Source organism: Elephantulus edwardii, unplaced genomic scaffold (assembly GCF_000299155.1).
Source record: "Elephantulus edwardii isolate Elephantulus edwardi_28Jun2011 unplaced genomic scaffold, EleEdw1.0 scaffold00480, whole genome shotgun sequence".
NCBI lineage: Eukaryota > Metazoa > Chordata > Mammalia > Macroscelidea > Macroscelididae > Elephantulus > Elephantulus edwardii.
In genome coordinates this window covers 576,179-583,001 of record NW_006400230.1, presented here as the reverse complement: position 1 = coordinate 583,001, position 6,823 = coordinate 576,179, and positions in this window count along the sequence as shown.

Below are 6,823 nucleotides of genomic sequence, written 5' to 3'. Positions count from 1 at the left end.
CACAACAGCCCCTGCTCCAGCAGGGTCCTGGATCCGACAGGATCCAAATAGTCAAGGTCAACTTCCCACCAACCCACTAGCCTCTGGCTGGTCTGCAGAGTTCACAGAAGCCAGCTGGCTGGCTTGTTTTGGGTGGGAACCCAAGAGAGCTCGACCAAATTCCCCACCTTTGGGTACGCCCTTAGGTGCTCTCCCAGATAATCAGCCCCAGTAAACACAGATAAGATCCTACTGGCCTTTCTTCTGCCAGGTTAGTTCCACAACAGCTGGGGTGATAGCTCCAGGTGATGGCTGGATCCGCGGTGGTGCCCTGAGGTCACAGGGCTGTGGTGGGGCCTGAGGTGTGTGGTTGTGGAGCTGGAAGGGGGGCAGGGGAAGCGGAGGAAAGCAAGGGACTGGGGGGTAAGGAGCACAGGGCTTGGACACTACCACCAAGAGGTGGGGGCGGGGCTTGGGCGCTGCTGGTTGTTTATGCAGCAGCACCCTATGTGTCCAGGGTCACACAGGTGCGGGCTGCAGGGGAGTCGCACAGTGGTGGGTAGTCTTCGCTCCTCTGGAGTTCCGCTGTGGATGGCTGACTATTGCTCTTCCTGGGTCTCTTCCCGACCTGTCTGGTGGTGGAACTCTGTCTCTAGCAGCGGAACTCCGTCCGACATCCTTTTTAACAAATGGTGTTGGCAAAATTGGAAAACTATCTGCAGAAGACTTAAGCAAGATCCACACCTCACTCCATATGCAAAAACCAAGTCAGGGTGGATCATGGACCTAGGACTTAAAACCAAGGACTAAAAACTTCTTTAAAGAAAAACTTGAGAGAACTTTAGTAGTCCTCATCCACAACATAAACAGTCTTCCAAGTATCCTGAAAAATCTACAACCAGGAGAATATAAAATAGATGAATGGGACCTTCTAAGAATCAAATCCCTATGCACATCCAAAAACTTCTCCAACAGGGTAAAAAGGGAAACCACTGACTGGGAAAAAGTATTTGGTAATGACATGTCAGATAAGGGACTTACATCTAGAATTTGCAAAATGCTTGAGCACTACAACAAGATAAAGGTAAATAATCCATTCAAAAAATGGGCACAGGATATGAACATACACTTCACCAAAGAAGGCACATGGCCAACAGGCACATGAAGAAATGTTCAAAATCCCTAGCTCTAATGCAGATCCCTATCTCTCAGTGCAAATCAAGACAACTATGAGATATCATTTCACCCCAGTAAGACTAGCAAAATTTAACAGAGCAGCAAGCAACAAATGCTGGTGAGGTTGTGGAGAGACTGTAACACTTATTCACTGTTGGTGGAAGTGTAAAATGGTGCATCCCCTGTGGAAAGCCGTGTGGCACTTTCTCAAAAAGTTGCAAATAGAGATACCATTTGACCCAGCAATTCCACTACTGGGAATATACCCTAAAGAGACCATAACTAACATCCGAACAGATATACGCACACCCATGTTTATTGCGGCTTTGTTCACAATAGCAAAGAGTTGGAAACAACCCAAAAGCCCATCAACAAATGAATGGATAGAGAAGCTGTGGTATATTCACACAATGGAATACTACGCTGCATTGAAAAACAAGGAACTCATGCAATATTATCCAAATGGGTGACTGTGGAGGACATTATGCTGAGTGAAATATCTCAGTCACAAAAGGACAAATACTATATGGTGCCACTGTTGTAGAATGAGGCTGACATCAGGATGGGGGTAAGACTGAGAAAAACTGGATAAATTATGTCTACTTCATTGAAGCCGATGAGGGAGAGAAACAGTTTAAAAGCAATATATTTCCGGGCATTATGATTATCATAAGAGTTTGGAATGAGGGTTGCAGAGTGGAGTATACTCGGGATTGGGGGGTTGGAGGGTGCTGGGGATTATGTACCAATGAAAGAATTTTTCTTTTGCCTTTCAAGGAGAAGAGCGCACTGGGGGTGGGGGTGGGGTTGGCGGGGAGAAAAAAGTTACAAATCAAAACCACAGTGAGATACCATCTTACCCCAATATCAGTGGCAAAGTTTAAATAATAAGTAAAATAATAAGTTTAAATGTCAGAGAGGATGTGGTGATATAGGAACCCTTATACATTGTTGGTGGGATTGTAAAATGGTACAACCACTCTGGAAGACAATTTGGCACTTCCTCAAAAAGCTGAACATAGAAATTCCATACGACGCAGCTACTCCATTGCTTGGAATATACCCAGAGAGAATGAGAACTGTCGCACAGAGATTTGTACATCAATGCTCATAGCAGTGTTATTCACTATCACAAGAACATGGAAACAGCCCAGTTGTCCAACCACAGCTGAATGGATTGAGAAACTATGGTATATTCACATGATGGGATTCTACACAGCACACAGAAGCAATGACTTTGTAAATTATTACCAAACTTGGAAAGGACTGGAGAGCATTATGCTAAGTGAACTAACTGGCCCCATAAGGATAAGTATTGTATAAGACCATGAGGATCCAAGGTGGGAAGGATGGGAGCAGAGGGATGAGGAGGGAAAAGAGGAGGGGGGGATGCATTAATCATATCTCACAACTTGATGAGTCGAGGGAGGGGGGGGGCCCATTAAGGAAACAGGAAAGATTCAATATGAAAAACAATGTATCTGAACTTTGTAAATAAACCAGTATAAAATAAAAATTTAAGAAATAAAAAGAGAAACATCATATTAAATGGATATATCATGTCGTCTACCACTTTCAGTGCAATGATCTGATAGAGAATCAGAATGGGCAATTAAAACATTCATTATAAAAAAACAGGGAGGATTAAGGGCATGAAAGTCTGTCTCACATGCTTTCAAGAGTGTGTGCTCATACACAACATGGGGGCTATAAGGGGCTTATCACGGGACAGATTCCTACATTTCTCAGGAATATCTGGAGAACAGGGAGTGGGAGAAGGTGCTGACACTACCGTGTAATTTTTTCCCACATCACAAGAATTGTTTTCTTTTTCTTCCCAGGTCCAACAAAGCAGCACTATAGGTATCAGAAGCAAGAGTGATATTGGAACAAACAACAATAATAATACCCTTAAACTTATGTTCAAGAATTCCCAAGGATGTGATGGAATGAATTATACCTTCACCCTACCTTACAAAACTACTGTTTGCCTAGTGGTCAAGATAGCTCATTGGTGGTGCACTTATGTAATCCTACCCAGCATGAATGAGAATGGACCAGGAGAGGAGAACTTGCTTGACTAATCTTGCTGCCTATGATTTGGACTGGCATGGTAGCTGAACCTGATGTCCCTTCCCAAGATGGAAAAGTTTGAGTGAAAATGAGTGATAGATGGAAGGAAGGAGAAATAATATCTGAGGGTATAGGAATGAATAATGAGAGTATTGGTCATTTCATGGGGGAAATGTCATATTGTATATTGTATTGTTACTGAGAGAGAGAAATTCAGAGTAAAGGAATGACTTTTTCCAGTAGAATGTCAGAGACCAGAAAAGCAAGATCAAGTTATAGATGATGGTTTGGGATGAAATGTGTTGATGCTTATGTATTTATTTGAATGTGCTTGATGAATATTGTTGTTGTTTTTTATATACATGTGTGTGTGTTTCCTATGTGGTGATGTTGATATTTATCATAAAAATGAAAATGAAAGACCTGTAATGTTGAGATATATTGAAAACATTATCAAGGTTTGTATTCATTTAACTATACTAGATGCTTTGGTGGCCTAGTGGCAAAAAGCTGCACTGCAATCCCAAAGGCACACGGTTTGAGACCTGGACCAGTTCCTCTGCAGGAGAAGGATGGGCAATCTCCTCCTGTGTGATTAACTGCCTCTGAAGGAGGGTCAGCGATGGTTCATTTCCTACTCAATGATGCACAACAACAACATACTGGATGCTGTAAGATATAGTGTAGATTTTGGAAAGCATATACTTGATATACTAATGGATAGTGATGTATTCCTCTACTTCGCAATGTTAATGAATGTTGGATATTATAGGAAATACGGTAGATTATAGAAGCTGCCTTCAGCTAGTGATTGATTGGTTATGCAATCAAAAGGGAAAATTTGTCCTGAACAAAAGTTTGTAGTAAGTAGTAGAATGTTATAAAGATCATGAGACTTAGCCTGGGAAAAATGAAGCCCCACCCAGTACTCTGAGGAAAGTTACATTTTAAAGAGCACAAGTAAAAAAAAGAGAGACTTTGCCAACTCTCTGAGGCAAGGTAAAGCTGGTGCTGATCCAAACCCCTTTCTAGGACTTAAAGGAAACTGGCAAGTATGCTTAACTCATGCTGACCACTCAGATCCAATTGATGTGAGGAAGTGGGAGGCATGCAGTAATGAAAAGACATCTTGAGTTTGGCCATATTCCTTTGTCCCTGTTAACCTGGCATGATGAATGAATAGACAAAGAAGGGTTGCTGGCCTATGGAGCAGGGAGTCCTGCAGTATGTTGACTTAGCCCTTGTGTAGTTAAGGCCAGTCAATCTAAAAAATATGAAGAATTGTGGACTCTTGAGTTTGCAGCTGATATCCATTTGAACCTAATCACAGACAACTGGAGATGAGATGACTAGAACCCAATCAAATGAAGAGATGTTTCATCCCGAGAGCTAGTGTTGATTACTGTAACCTGGTGATTTCCACTGGACCTTTGTTTATAGCTTCAGAAACTCAAAGTTTCAACTGTAATAGAAGATTCTTCATGCTTGTTTCCTCAAAGTATTGGTTTGATGTGTTGTTATGTGCCATTGAGTTAGAACTGATCCATAACTGACCTTCTGGTGGGTGTTCAGAGGCAGTTAATTGCACAGGAGGTGATTGCCCATCCTTCTGCTGCAGAGCAGCTAATGGATTAGAAGCACATACCTTCAGGATTGCAGTGCAGCTTCTTGCCATGAGGCCAGCTGAGTATAGTTTGATAGGAGTGGGCAAATCAGAATTTGGCTATCTAAAATGGAAGGATTAAGTCATAAAGAATGAAATTACATTCTTACATCCTAAATTCCTGCAAGAATGTAGATGATGGTAAGGGGAAGGTTAATCTATTGTATATGAAGGACAATGGCTAGAAAAGACAGGAACTAGTGTCTGTGGTGTGAAGAATTTTTGAGAATGGTTTTTCGACTCACTGCCTTAGCCTCCACTGAGGGCATGGTCTCCAGCTGCCTGAACTTTGAACACATGTCTCACTGTGAGCATCAACAGCTGTGAGGCTAACGTAAGAGTGATAGCTGGCCCGACTGTGAAGAGAATGATGAGATGTAACCTGATGGAGCACTGTAGACAGAGACAGAGTTAAAGGTTTGCTTGAGGAATGATAGAAGAAAAAATTGACTTGTGACTACTGTGAGACAAGCTTGTTTGATAATTGAGGAAACTAGAGACTTCTTGCATTTGTGTTGCTGGGCTGAAACTGGGCTTTCATCTGTTGATTAAGAAGCTATCTGAACTAATTGAGGGATTTGATCTTGCTGTTAAACTGGCTTGAGACAGCTGTTTACTAAACATGGATTTCACTCTGTTATATTCTTTGCCTCCTCTATCCCCAACCTATTTCTCCAACAAACCCCACAACAATATGGAGAAAAGGAGATTCTGCAAAGTCTATGTGGTCATTTTGCAATGAACATCAGACCTAGTGATTAGTATAAATAGACACAGCAGCATAGGAGACTTTATACTATAGATATTGTTGATGGGGCCAGTACCTCTTTGTGGAGTTAATAGAGGTCAGACTAGGTTATCCTCATGCTATATTTGTTGGCTTCGTGGTAAGAATCTGCAATGCAATCCTGAAGGCATGCAATTCAAACCCACTAGCTGTTCAGTGGGAGAAGGATGGGCTATCTCCTCCTGTGCAGTTAACTTCCTCTGAAAACCCACTGGTGGGTCAAATATTAGTTGCTCTTGATTTAAATGACAAACTACGACAACAAGGAAGGTACCTAACAACAACAACCTGATACAGACTCTTCTCCAGTGTTTTCTCCTTTTTAGCAATTATTTCTCACACCAACTAAATGTAGCAAGGTGAGGAGACTTTTCTGATGCCTATCACAACCTCAGGCTGTGCCTTACCTTGACAAGATCTACACTGCCATGAAGCCACTCTTGTCAGAAAAATTATGTTTGTGGGAGTAAGATCACTTAATCGTGGGATTAGAGTGTGCAAATTTTCTATTCTCATAGATTAAAAGTAGTTAGTATACACAGGTCTATATGGTTCTTCCCAGTAGCAGCTGGCCAAATGTCTGGCCATCCAGGCATTTCTGCCCTCAGAAGAAGTCTTCAGCAGGCAGTGAATGAGAAAGGGACTGAGGCCTCAATTTTCTTAATTTGATTCAAATCTGTATAATGAAATATCATTTCTTTCAAATTTTAACTTACTTTGCACTTGTGATTTAAAATGTGTATCATTTGCATTGATGTAGAACAGATAGAATTGCAACACATTTCAACATTGAAACAGCACAATTTCATGAGTTTTACATAGCCAATAGTGTATCCTACTCCTATGCTCATAATCTGTATTTACCAGTTGGAGTGTTGGTTTGGGGATGATTAGAGGAGGCTGTGCCCTAGGACCCTAACCTGGTCACAGGACTCAGCCAGGGAGTCTTCTGTGGCTCTCTCTCTCTCTCTCTCTCTCTCTCTCTCTCTCTCTCTCTCTCTCTCTCCTTTTTTCCTTCGCTATGGTTGACTGCCACACACATACACACGCTGCAGACAATAATAATAAAGGTAGAAGTGGATTTGGAAGCAGTGTATATGAACCTTTGGAGATCACAATTTTAACCCTGTGTTTTAAAAGTGTTT